The 14,643-nt window shown below is 37.8% G+C and overlaps 1 protein-coding gene and 1 pseudogene across 2 annotated transcripts in view; one reads left to right on the top strand and one right to left on the bottom strand.

Moving 5' to 3' along the window:
• The window catches only part of FANCL (FA complementation group L), a 298,207-nt gene that overhangs the window by 163,825 nt on the left and 119,739 nt on the right, over positions 1-14,643 (top strand). The gene's annotated exons all lie outside the window — the stretch shown is intronic.
• LOC116595611 lies at positions 7,652-8,242 on the bottom strand (annotated as a pseudogene).

Raw genomic sequence — 14,643 nt, 5'->3', positions numbered from 1 at the left:
AACTTGCACCCTTGCCAGGCACCCCAAGCAACGCCCCTGAGATTAGCAGGACGAGATGAGTAGAAAGTATAATAAAATGAAAAACACACTCAACAAAATAATATTAACTTCCTTAGTAACAGAAAAAATAAGGTTTAAGCTGGGGTTCCTGGGTGGCTCAGTCATTAAGCGTCTGCCTTCGGCTCAGGTCGTGATTCCAGGGTCCTGGGTTTGAGCCCCGCATGGGCTCCCTGCTCAGCTAGAAACCTGCTTCTCCCTCTCCCAACCCCTCCCCTACTTGTGTTCCTGTTCTCGTTCTCTCTCTGTGAAAATAAATAAATAAAACCTAAAAAAAAGAAAAGAAAAAGAGAGAAAAACAAAAATGAAGGTTTAAGCCTATAAAGATTCCAATCAATGATATAGAGGCTAAATTTGAGAAATGTCCCCAGACATCTAAGTGATAGCATAAAAAGAGAAAATATGAATTGAAATCTAAATAGCTATAAAGAACAGAGCAAAAAGATCAGAAATAATAAGCAAAGATATAAAAATCTTTCAAGATCGAATATGAGAACCTGGACATTAACAGGGCTAAACATGTAGCAGACAAAAATTAGGAACAAAGATTAATACCTAGAACCTGGTAAAGCTTTAATTTCTTGCTTTATGCTGGAACTGGTAAGCATTATTGGTACAAACATGCACACACATGCACACACACACCTTTGCTTTTGGAAATAATTTAAATTAGATTGGCCTCTGAAAAAATAAATATCAAAAGGCAACTGAGAAAATTTCTATAGGAGTTCCAGAGAAAAAGAAGAAAAGGCAATATTCCAATATTCCCATAATTAAGTTTTTGTTCATGTGCAATGGTGACAAGAAGACATGCTCAGATGCCAGAAGCCACAGAAAATATATCAGTCAGGTATAACTTTGGAGAGGTTACTAAAAGATGCTCTTCTCACTAGCAAGTGAATCAACGGTAAACTGTGTCAGATAGAGATGAGAAACAAGAACCAAAATCAGCCAAGGAGATAACAGTAAGCGGAGACAAGAAAAGTAATCAGGAAATGGTTTGTCACAGTGGTTACAAAAATAGAAGGAAAAAATTACAAAAATAGCACATTTTTAAATGTGACTCCAGATGAAACTAGCAAAAACCTGTAGAAGAGAAATGAGGAGTATGAGTGGAGTATGAAACATGAAGTTCCTTGCCTCCCCCGCAAAAAGTCGTAACTCATTATTTCAATTTTGCTAATAACTATAGGTTTAGTTTTTTTTTTTTTTTTAAGATTTTATTTATTTGTCAGAGAGAGAGAGAGAGAAGGCAAGAGAAAGGGAGAACACAAGCAGGCAGAGCAGCAGGCAGAGGCAGAGAGAGAAGCAGGCTCCCCGCTGAGCAAGGAGCCTGATGCGGACCTTGATCCCAGGACTCTGGGATCATGACCTGAGCTGAAGGCAACGGCCTAACCAACTGAGCCACGCAAGCATCCCTACAGGTTTAGTTTTAAGCCAAAAGTATATTTTGAAACAAGGTATTTGTTTCACAAAACATTGACATATATAACAGAATACAGAATGTAGCATGTATCACAAAGGAACCTTTGCCAATAAACAACAATTGAAAAACATAAAAATAAAAACATAAAAATAACATAAAAAATAACATAAAATTATAAATATATCTTATTTATATACATAAAACATAAAACTAAAATAATAAAATCTAAATAATCATATAAGTTTGGGTAACACTAGCTGCTATAATAAATAATTTCTAAGATTTCAGCACTTTTACACAATAAAAGTCTGGTTTTTGCTCACCAAACTATCTAACATGCATTATTAGCAATAAAGGGGGTTGCTATACTGGTTTTTTTCAGGGAGTTAGCTGAAAGGGTCTGACATCTCCAGTTTCAAATGTCACCCTGGGCATTGACATCCAGCCAGAATATGGCAGAGGAATGAGGGGGGAGAGGACACACCCACTTGGCTCACATTATGACTCCCCGACATTCAACCTTTGGCTAACCAGCCTTTCTCTACATCATGGGAGAGGAGCACAGGTCTTCAGTGACCAGTACCTCCGTCTCTAGCACAGCCATCCACGTAAGTGGTTTCATTTAACTAAAAAGCAAAGATTCCCACGTTGGATTCTTTTTTTTTTTTTTTTAATCCAACTGCTTTCTGATTACGAAAGTTACGATTTAAAGAAAATAATACAGATCGGACAAACATAAAGTAAAAGGGACTTAGATGAAGCAAACTCTAGCAAATGGAAATGAAAGTGGTGGTATTCATTTCAAATGCAGTAGAATTTATAAGTCACTTAAAAGTGGACGTGTTATTTTTTCCCATTTTTTTTTTCCTGTGACAAAGAAATAAGAAGACCCAAATTCAACTGAAAGTGTAGTCAGGCCCTCCTTTTCCGACAGGATTCTGCTTTTTGGCAGAGCAAGCCCAGGGTTATTTCTCCCTTGTGTCTTTCTAATACATTCTTGATCGTACCTCACACTTCTGAAGCAACTCAAACTTCCTATCCTATTTTCCCTTGTAACACACAGCCAGCTCTCATTCCAAGCTATTTATTCTTTGGGACCCACCACTTAACCCACCCCAAGGCCTACTTTATCCCTGCCTTCCTCTTAGACTCTCTGGCACTGAGGCCTTTTTCGGTCTAACAGCCTTGGCATCTATGAGAGCTTTTGGCGGTGTCATTCCATCCTCATCAAACGATCTTCTTGCTGGTCTTCAACCTCTGACTGCATTCTTTCTGGCTGCGTTCTGTCTGCATCTTACAGACAGGCTGCACAGATGGATTTTAAGCTCGTCATTTCATAAGAACTAATATTGAGTGCCAAATAACAGAGTTAGAATAATAAAATACCTAAGGAGACAATCTATTACAGAACCAAAAAGAGATGAATAGAAACACAAGTAGGCTAAGATATTTTAATATAGTGCTATCAACATAAGATAAGAAAGCTTGGTGAACATTAATAAGATCTCAGAGAATCAGACAAAAATTAACAGGCTGGAATTCTAACATTTTGAAATTATCCCACCCAAAGATAATATAATTTTTCTCAGGACCCTTTGGAATAAGGCAAAGGTAAGAAGGTAAGAGTTTTGTTTTGTTTTGTTTGTTTTTGGGGTTTTTTTTTTTTTGGTTTGTTTTTTGTTTTTGTTTTTGTTTTTGGTAATTCGGGTAGTGAATGGGTGTCAGCCTTACTGTACATGAAAACAATTCTATACTAAGTAAAGCAGTAAGACTTCTGGTGTAAAAACAGGTCAATGGAACGGAAAGAGGGCCTCCAACTAGAGTGTGTTTTGTATAATTATTTAATGTATCATAAAGGGTTCAAAATTCAGTGGGGGAAGGAAAGGGTTACCGGAGACTAGCTTCTGGAATTTAGGAATATAATAAATTTTGACTTTCATTTTACATCATATCTCAGTGTTTTTTAATCTACTTCTCAAAAAACTCAGGACACTCTCAAATATAATTTATTAATTTATTTCCTTTAGCCTGAATTCTGAATTTAGCCAGAGATGAAAGAAAGCAGAAGAGTGAGATAGGACTGAGGTAAATAACAACCCCCACCCCCAACATCCATTCACCTAAACCTGTCCATTTTCTCATTTTTACAGATAGAATTTCCACAAAAGATTTTGTTTGAAGAAAGAATTTTTCACCTAAAAGAAAACAAAAATTTTTAAATTTGCAATAAGCCAAGTTATATTCAGAGGGATGAAATACTTATTATTGAAAATAAAATGCTGACAATCCAAGGGAGCACAGAATTCGCTCCCTTGGATTGTCTTGCTTGTGCTAAATACCTGAAATAGGTAGAATTTTCCAAACACAGAAGCAATGGAATGAAATACAGGAAAGACTGAGATGACTAGATAAAAATTTAAAACTTTCTCTATGTCAAAATAAAGTAAGAAGAAAGTAAGGAAATAATTGTATCATGTGAATTTAAACATATCAGTTTCTTAATCTTAGTAAGCCGTTATTAAATGAATTAAAAGACAAAGATCTTGATTTTAGAAAAATAATAATTTGGACAGCAATGTCCAAAGGGAAAATCCTGTTAAATACCACAACAGTAAAGAGATTGTGGTTAAGTAATTCCAACTGATTCTTGCATAATGGCAGGTGGATGTTGGAGTGGTGACTAGGCACAGGGTGAGAAGGGAGTGGAGCCTAGAACATGGGGACTGGCCTGATGGATCTGCCCTCCTGAGCCCCATAGTTGGACCCTGAAACATCAGGGAGTGAGGCCTGCGGCTGGAAAGAAAGGGCTTGTAGACACGCTGCACGCAGAATTCCGTTACTGCCATTTCTCTCCAGCCATCCCACTCCCTCCTTCAAGCACATGCACACCACATCCCCAGCAGTCAAGCATTTATTGCCCAACTTAAAAAAGGAAAAGAAAATCAGAGACTTCTTTTCTAAAGAAAATGAACCACTTCTCTGGGGAGAAGTCAGGACTGTGATAACACTGCCTCATAGCAAAGCCTTCTTTCCCTGCTTTAGGGCTTCCCAGCATGGTGGCTGGCTCCCACCCTACTCACCCTAAAGCAAAGCATGCCAGTGGATAAACTGTGCTCATGTACACAAAGCACACAGTCATTTAGTTTTACTGTCACATTCTTAAACACAAACAGATTAAAAAAAAAAAAATCACCTGGCATAGAGCAAAGCCTATAATATGAAAGAGAATGATTGCAAAGTACGAGCAGAAATAACCTTCAAAGAAAGACAGAATTCAGGCTAAAGGAAATAAATTAAGAAAAAAAAATCTAATAGCATCTCATGAATATTTCAGAAAATACTGTATTTATAAAATACAAACAGTATGGTATTAAAAGAGGAGGGTCAATCAGAGACCAGGGAAAAAACTCATGGAAGTTAAAATAGGATGGCTAAACAAAGAACTACCACTAGCAAACAAATATATGGAAAAAGAGACAGCATGGCAAGTATGTAAATTCAGCAAAATAGCACAAAATGCTTGCTTTGTTACCTATTCACAAAAGCAAACACAAAAATAATGTGTTATTAATTCACATTAATAAGAATAATGCTGGGGAGGATACAGCAAAACTCTGCTTGTGGTATTATATGTTTTTACAACTCTGAAAATAGCTGGCAATATGTATATGAAAAGAGACATAAAAATGGATGTTTGGCCCAGTGATTTTGTTTTGTTTTCATCTAGGTGGAAGATATAAGGAAATTCCAACAAAATATAGAAAGAGGTGCCCAAGTATCTCATCACATTGGTGTTTGTAAAAAGAGTGAAATATTGCCCTTGCCCTTCTTAAACGAGCCCTCTCTTTTCAAAGTGCACTTCTGAAAGAGCCACAAAGGATCGCTGAGGGTGTTCAAGATCTCCCCAATACTATCTTTGCAAAACCTACACTTGGAAGTGTATTGTTTTGTCTTTCTTTTCACAATTACTATGAGATAAAAGTTGGTCAATAGAAATTGCTCCTGGAAGAAATTATGCCTAGGATGACTATTGAAGGATGAATAAAAGCTAAACAGAGTAAGATAAGTTAGAAGTTCTCAGCCCAGAGAGCATGAGCAAGTGTCCAATAGCATAAAAGTGTGTAAAAGGCATGAAAAACTATGGAGTTGAGTGGCTTGGAGTTCCTAATGCTTAAACCATGAAGCTGGGAGACGCTGGAGATGAGGCCAGGCATGTAGGTAGGAGAGTGCCAGGTCAAGGAGGGTCTTCTAATACACCAAGCTAGGAAGTTTTGACACCAGATAATGAAGAGCCATGAAAAGGTTTAAGCAGAGGAGTGACAATTTCAGATTGTGTTTTGATACATCACCATTGCCACAAGAAAGGGAAAAGTATTTCCTTTCTCTACACTCACGTACTTCTGGTTATGAAATGTGTGGGGATTTTCCCACACCCAGCAATTTGACTCTCCAGTGGACATCAACTGGGTGTACTACAATTTAGCTCAATTTTAACATTATTTTTCTTAGAGATAATGTCAGATCCCACACGTTAAGGGCTCAGTTCCACGTGGATGCCTCCCCTCCACCACCTTTACTCACCAGTCCAAGTTCATGTTGTCACCCATGCTTTTGAACTTCAGGCTACGAATCAGTGGTTCCCATGATTTCTTCTTCAGATCTGATAGTTTGCAAGAATGGTTTATAGAACAGTAAATGGTCTTCTTAAGTTCTAGGACTCATTCTTGCAAAAGGATACTACTCAGGTACAGGCAGATAGGAGAGATGCCTAGGTATGGAGGTAGGGGCATGAAACTTCCTTGCCATCATGCCAGGATGCCACCCTCCCGGCATCTCCATCTTCATCTACCAGTAAGCTCTCTGAACTTCCTTGGTTAAACTTTCTTTATGAAAATTTTATCATGTAGGCATGACTGATTGAATCGTTGGTGCTTGTGATTAACTCAACCATTTAGCCATTCTCCCCTCCCTGAGGTCAGGAGATGAAGTTGAATTTTTTTTTTTTAAAGGAATATAAAACTATTTATTGACCACTGTTTACCAGTATTTACAATAAAGTAAACAATATACAGTTGGATAACATTCTGACTACAAAGTTACTGTTTTTCCTGGTTTCTGCTGAACCCGTAACTCAAATACTGAAAAGACTGAGCCTACGCGTCAGGAATGAACTGGGGTAAAGAAAAAACATGCAGGTGAAGAATTTGGATTATACTAGCCTGTCCACCCATTTACTCCAGCAGGTGCTAAACTGCCAACATCTCTAACCATCTGATTAGGATTAGCTTCCATGAAGGAAGTTGTAGACAGTCCATGAATCATGACCTTTTAGTCAATACAGCACAGAGAATTTCAACTTCTTAAAAAGGAATGGTTCACTAGAAGGAACCTTTAAATGTCCATTTAACTAAAGTATTGCTTACCTAAGTAAAACACACAAGGACTTGTCTAGTTTTGTCATTTGGGTGAGGAGGTTGTTGGTAGTGATAAAATTTTCCTTTCAGGGATCTTGCAAATATACTTGCGTTTATATGGCTGTAGAGAAGGATATGGATTCTGATATGGCTGCTTTTAAATTGTCCAATTTAAATTGTTTACATTATATTTAAATTGTCCAATTAATTACAAAATTTGAAAGGTTAAGGCCTCAGGAAAAACTTCAGTTTAAGTGATTTATGTCTTAAAATGCTGAAAATGATAGCATCCCGGAAACATGGGCTTATCCATGGTTATAAAATGCTGTTTTTGTTTTGGTGAATGTTAAAAACATAAACCACTTATGTATTTTAAGTATACACACAAAAAAACCCCTAAATAAACAAAAAACCCAGAATGGTCCTTAGGCATATAGGAGTTAAACACAAATTCTGACTGAGTAAAGACTATGAAGATTTCCCCCAACATTTAGAAAAGGTTCTCTAATGCAGGGGGATAATATATCATGGTCTCAAATATTCTTTTCCGATAAAGGAAGCAACTACAGAAAGCTTTTATTTGTTTAAAGTAACCAGTGCTATAGATGCAAAAACCCCGACAACTCCCCCAATACTACTTCAAAACAAACATACCAAACTTGATTTTCATTAGAATGTTATTTCTTCACACTAATAAGTCAAAAAACAAAGACCCAGATTTTATATATATATATATATAAAGCAATGCAAGCAATTATTGAGCTTCATCTTCTGGACAAGTTAGTCTCTCTTCATAAAAAGTAATTACAATTTGAGGACACTTCATGGTTGCCTCTTTTGCCAGCACCAAGTCTGCCTCATCTGAATCTTTCCATTTCATGAGAAACATTAATTCTCCACTGCTGTCTGTGGCACCAATTATTCATTCAGGATCAAGACCTCTGGCAAAGCCTCTTGGTTTATCAGCAGCATCTCTTTTCTTCTTTGATTTGCTATCATCAGATTCCCTGTCAGATAAAGATTTTCTTTTTGTACCATCTTTTTCTTTACCAGCTTTTTGAGAGTTAAGAAATGCTTCAATTAACTCTGGACCATCTAGATTTTCTTCAGGCTCCCAAGTATTGTCAGCATCTGTAAAACCCTTCCACTTCAGGAAATACTCCACCTTCCCATTCACTACACGTCGGTCCAGTACTTTTTCCACCACAAATTCTTCAGGCTCTGCCTCTTCTACTTTTTTACTCTTTCCATTCTGTTTCTTTCCCATTTTTTGCAATGTAGTTTTATTGGAGGCCATTTTTTATTGCAGACTTGAAGAGCTATTATTCACCGCCTCTGAGCTGCTCCGGGTTGGCCCTGCGCGCCTCAAGCTCCAGCCACATCCGAGGGGGGAGGGGGCTGGGGAACTCTGAAGCTGAAGTTTTAACCCTCTAATCTTTGGATAGGTTCCCCTGGCAACCAGTCCCCACCTTTAGGGACTTTCCTAAACTCAGGTGTGGTTGAAAGGGACTTTCTGTGAATAACTGAAGACTCTCCTTGCTCCTTTCATCTTTATCACTTTTATTGCTTAGGAACCTCCAATGGTTTTAGAAGTTCTGTGTCTGTGCCAGGAAGATGTTGAAGACCAAATACACATTTCTCATTATAAATCACAATAGCACACTATAGATACAGTAGGAACAGATGGGACGAAGAGGGGGGGATGGGAGAAGATGAGTTCATTTAAGGAGATAACACATATATGGTTGTTATAAAACAACTAAAGGGAGTTGGATATTTAAATATAATGGGGGGGGCGGCTGGGTGGCTCAGTGGGCTAAAGCCTCTGCCTTCGGCTCAGGTCATGATCCCAGGGTCATGATCAGTACTGATCATGTAGTGATCCTGTTACTGATCAGTAGTGGCAAATGAAGTAGGGGGATTTGTTAAGATATTAAGATGAGGACCAAAACATGACTTGGTTGCCTGAGAGTTGTTCGTAAATTTTTTCCCCCAGGACTAGTCTCTGCAGAACCTAACTGCAGGAAGTTCAAGTGTTGGAGAGTTCCAGGAAGCAAGAGTCACCTCCTTTTAAAGGAAGATTATTAAGCAATAAAAGAGAATGGTGGAGGCAGGCAGGAGAGAATAGAAGGGGTGTGTGTTTGGGGGGCGGGGTGACTACTGTAACTCCTTTGTTCATTTTAAGACTTGGGAGACACTTGAACATATTTATAAGGAAAAAGTAAACACGAGAAAATAGAACAGGAAACTAACAAAGGACAGTACATTTTTGGAGTAGACAGCAAGGACTGAGACCTACAGCAGAGAAAGTGGGTATCTTTAACAAAAAAAAAGTAGACTTCACGCTTTGAGACTTGAGAAGGGCAAGTTATTATGAATGTGGGTGTAGGTAAACGGGGGGAGGGTAGTGGTGGAGGGAGAATAAGAGGAGGTCTCCAACTGCATAAGCTTGATTTTTCTGTGAAGTACGAGGCAAGCTCTTTTGGGTAAGGAAATTGAAAAATATGGTAAACTATGGTAAGGCTAAAGAGTCACTGAGTCCGAATGGGAAAGGGAACTAACAGGGCATAGTTTAAGGATTGTGGGATGGCACTGAGGCCCCACGGTGGGAAACATTAACTGTGTAACTGTGCCAGTCTGCATGTTCCAGAGGCTTTTCTCTGGCTATCGTCAGCTTCACAAGCCTAGCAGAGAACGTGGTCTGTCACAGCAGCCAGGGTACGAGGTTGCAAAGGGGAGGGGCTACAAGGGTCACGCTTGAAGAGCTTGGAGAGAAGATAGGTCAGGGAATGATCCGTGTAGTCTAGGCTGGGTCAGAGTGGGGCTCATAGATTAGGGAGAAATTGATTAGTTAAGGGATTTTTATCAGATCAAAGAGCAGCTATAGTAAGAGTGGTCCTATGTCTACAGTGAGTTTGTATTAGTATCGTTATTAAAAAAAATAATTTATGAAGGTTTTTAAACTCCACCATCAGTTATAAGTATAGAAGTACTTTATATGAATACCCCATCCTGAGATTAAAACATAGCATTTTCAGGTTATAATAAGAAGGAAAATCAGTATTAAATAGAGAATAACATTTTATGATAATTTTATGATATGGAAATACCTTTCTGATGTTCCTGGAATATGTTAGTACTTTATTATTTGCCCCAGACCCCCAAACCCCCCAGAAAAGTTTATTGGCAAATTCATTTTAATATCCACCTATCTCCATCATAGGGGTTAGAGTTACTACAAGTATCAAGGTAAATATGAGTAATTTCCAGCACATACCAATAAGGACTTTTGACTCACATTGGGCCATATGTTTTTGGATTTTACTAAGTGGATAGCTGGGAAAAATACAAGAATTAATTAAAAGGTGTATGTTAAAACATTTAGAAGTTAACACTTTAATGGTCTCATTCTGGTAGGGAGCAGTCTAAACTGACCTGGGTGAATATCTCACTTAGATGGAATGTTTTCAAGCTTTTTACTCCTGACCAGAGAATATTTGAAGACCATTGATTCATTCAGCAAGGGTATTTTGAATATTTCGAATCTACTATATCCTTTATACTGTGCTAGAGGCTGAAAGTCAAAGGTCCCTATTTGTCCAGGAACTATCCAGTTTTAGCACTGAAAGTTCTCTATCCCAGAAAATCCCTTTGTCCTGGCCAAATCAAGATCACCCCACAAAGGTCAATAAAACACAGTACTTGGTCCCTGGACCTCCCAGACAGTTAAGCAATAAATACAATATGATATAGTAATACAGGTCCACAGTTGCTAACCTAAACCTCCTGGGGCCAGATGTGTTTCAAAATCCCTCAGATTTTACAAGAGTAGTATTGTGCTTCTGCCATACATCCTGCTAATGCCCTACTGTGCTCTAGGGAAGTGCGCCTACAATCACAAGCATATTACTATTTCTGCAGAGAACCTCATAGGTCCTGACTTCAAGTAAATTTGCATAAGCATGAAAGCTTTTTTTCTACAGAATTTTAAATTTCAGAATTATAGATAAGGAATTATAGGGGTTTTTTTTTTTTTTAGTTTATTTATTTATTTTAGAGGAAAAGGGAGAACACAAGCAGGGGGAGGGAGGAGGGAGAGGAAAGAGAGAATCTCAAGTAGACTCCTCGCTGAGAATGAAGCCCTATATGGGGCTTGATCCCACAACCCTGAGATCATGACCTGAGCCAGAATCAAGAGTAGGCTCCTTAACCGACTGAGCCACCCAGGCTCTGCAAGGGATTATAATTTTATAGAGTGGGCCATCCACAGTTTGATAGGAGAGCACATAGGAGTCAAAAAACAAAGAGAGGACAGGGCGCCTGGGTGGCTCGGTGGATTAAGCCTCTGCCTTCAGCTCAGGTCATGATATCAAGGTCCTGGGATCCTGGGATCGAGCCCTGCATTGGGCCTCTCTGTTCAGCAGGGAGTCTGTTTCTTCCTCTCTCCCTCTTTGCCTGCCTCTCTGCCTACTTGTGATCTCTCTCTGTCAAATAAATAAATAAAATTAAAAAAAAAAAAAAAAAAGAAAGAGAGGAATTAGGAAGTTTCCCAGTTATGGTTAGCCAGTGCATGGGAAGGTAATAGTGTTTAAAATACTTGTCACCTTCTGAAATTATTAATACATTCCATAGATTAATCGTAAATTGGATCTTCCCTGGGTTTCTTCAGAAAACATTTCACAAGAGCTTCTGCAGTAGAACAATTTACACTGGATGCTTTGATATCAATTTCCAGTAAAGTTGATGCTCTCTATACCTCCTGAGAATAACTGTTGAATATTAAAAGGAACCTTGTTTAGAAGTAGGAGGCTCTGGGAAAAAAGATAGAAATCAATACATCTAAGTCAAATGCAGATACAGATTAATTAAAGCATTATTAAGTCAAACATCAAAGTTTCTTATTACTAGAATTTAACTGAATCAAAAGGTGTTTGTATTACAAGAAAGTTTTTGCTCTGGAAGAAAGAACTTTTTAGGGGAAAAATGCTTATCCATCGTTTTGTGCAGTAGCATTAAGCATTTGCTAGTTCAAGTCTAATAAAGCCCTCTCCATGAATGCATCATTAATAAAATCTTCAAAATGGCTTCTCTCAACATTTTCTTTTTGATTTTTCATGATTTAATTAGAAACATCTTTTAAAAGGCTGGTTTTACTATGGCAGTATCACGTCTGCATTTTCAGCAATATGCTGTTTAATCACAATGGGTTATAAAGTGAAACTCCCAGTACTTATTGTATTATCTAAAAGAACCCACACATTTCGTATTTTTAGTGCCCCTGAGTCATCAACTTATATTTGTTCATCAACATTTTAACTGCCCCTCTTAAAAAAAATGTAATTTGATAGTTAATTTTCTAAACTTGTTATTCTTTTATTTCTTTTTAAAGTAATGACATTTCCTATGCCTTTGATATATATGCTTCGTCTTGTACCTGAACTCTTTACTCTACCAAGTCAAAAGTTATGTCTCTCTTTTTATACCATATATTATTTTTGCTATTTTTGTTTAAAAACTTGATAACCCTAAATTCTTCTAAGGTTTTACGATCATCAGTAAAAATGAATTGGTTATTTTATGCCCCATCATCGGATAGTTTTAGACTATACATAAACACTATGGTGGTAGTATTAAAATGGTAGTGTGAGCGTAAAGGCTTGGGAAAAATTTTATATATGTATATGTATTTATGTATATATAGAGAAAGACTTATAAAGGCTATGTGGGGTATTTGGACAGCAGAAAAAATTTCAAGTTATTTTCAAAGAAAAGATTTCTTTTTCTAGTGAAGAATCATTCTCAGATATTTTAATATGCAAGGAATGGTGAAAACATTTATGGGTGAACTGCTCGTTTGAGAGTTTTCCATTCATTGTTGCTTGTTGGGAACAGAATCAAACATGTATAAAATGGGTCACAAACTTGCTAGTTAAGAACTAAGGCTGCTTCCCTCCCACATCCTCTGTCCTCCGCCCTCTCTCCCTTGTTTTCTCTCTCATCTCTCTTTCTCCCCCAGCCCCTTCTCATCTTCTCTTAAATTTCAAAGAAAAAAAGGCAAGCGAGTTAAACATGTATTGTTAATTATTGGAAGCGTCCTCGAAAGCAAGAGCCTGTTCTTAACGCCCTCCATCTTCTGAGCCTCCTGGGGTAGTACTTTCATTGTTGCCGACATTCTGCAGAGCAGCAGCTGATTTCAGACCTAGTTGTGTCTTACTAGGTATGTGGCTTTGGGCGAGCCACTGGACCTTCCTTCATTCTGAAATAGTCGTAACAGAGTACTGTTTCAAAGGTAGGGTTGTACGAATTAAATACTTCAGTTAAAGCCCTTAGAACTTTCTGACACAGTGAGAATTTAAACACGCTTAGTTCCTAATGTTATCATTGTTCTCTCATTTTGTTGGAAGGTACATTCCTTTTTTAAGAATTTTTAAATTTTAATTCCAGTGTCATTAACGAATTCCTTTTCTTTTTAAAATTTTTACTTAATTTACCCAAGCAGCTCTCCTTTAAGAAGTTTATTCTTTACTTTATTCTTCTATTCAATCAGTATTATTTGAGCACTTGTCATGTTCCTGGAAACATACTAGGTTCTGGAGACTTAGGAGCAAGTGAGAAACATATGGCCCTATTTTCGGCCTTAAGATTCAAGGAGGGGCTTCCCAATGAAGCAAGCATTACAAGGCAGTGCTATTAAGTGTTATGGTAGGAGTGGTGGGGGTGGCATGGAGCCAGAGGTTGTCTAGACAGCTCAGTCTGGGGAAGGCACCTGGTAGGAACCCCCAGCAGGTGCCAGTAATATCATATTATTGGAGAATACCATGCCTGGCCACTCTCTAACTCCTAACACTTTCCTCCCTCATCTTAGGAGGTGTCTACAGATTCACAAATTGGGTTTATTTGATCCCAAAGAAGGACAGGGCCTCAGGGATCCAAATACTTTGAGAGCACTCTAGTTGATTTCTATGCAAGATTCTGGAAGACACTTAGCCATTAGTCTTAAGCAAATGGGAAAGAAAAGAAATACTGGAATAAAATCTCAGTGCTGCTGCAGCATATCCAAATTTTAAGCAAATTCGTACAGCATTCCATTAGTGCATTAAAGAAAAAGACCTTTCAGGTACAGTGCATTTCAAAGAGGTTTATCCTAGACAGGACAATTAATCAATGTCACTGCCCTCTGTACAGTAGTACCAGGCCAGAAAGACCCAAGTATCCTGTTTTAAAAGACGTCCAGGTAGGAGGATTCTATAGCAATCCCTGACAACACTTTCTAATGATTATAATGTTAATTATCATCACATTCTTGGGAAAAGTGAAGAACTTGAGCTCTGTGGTTCTTATATTTCATTTTCTGCATTTTTCACCTTCAACAGCTCTTGTAATTTCTTCTTTCAACTTCTTAGTTCCCTCCTTATTACACCCATTTCTCCACACTGCATCTGGAAAGTATTTGGAACTCATTAAAATAATGCAACAATGAATAAGGTTCAAAGAATCATTCATCTCAAGGCATATCTGTATTTTAAAGTAAGGAAAGCCTTTAAAAATACAAATTAAATTTTGGAATTTTGAGACAACTGGTGATGTATGGCTGGGGTTTTGGTTTTTTTTTTCTTCTTTTTTTCTTTTTTTGTTGCTCCTTAAATTATACCACACTGAATGGCTAATGACAGTGCTATTTTTTTAGGTATTTAATTACTAGGATAATTACGTTTCTACTCCCCATCACTGTATATGTGCTGTCCT

This window comes from Mustela erminea, chromosome 7 (genome assembly GCF_009829155.1).
Source record: "Mustela erminea isolate mMusErm1 chromosome 7, mMusErm1.Pri, whole genome shotgun sequence".
NCBI classification, from domain to species: domain Eukaryota; kingdom Metazoa; phylum Chordata; class Mammalia; order Carnivora; family Mustelidae; genus Mustela; species Mustela erminea.
Note: the sequence above shows the minus strand (reverse complement) of the source record. Positions and strands in the feature narration are given on the sequence as shown.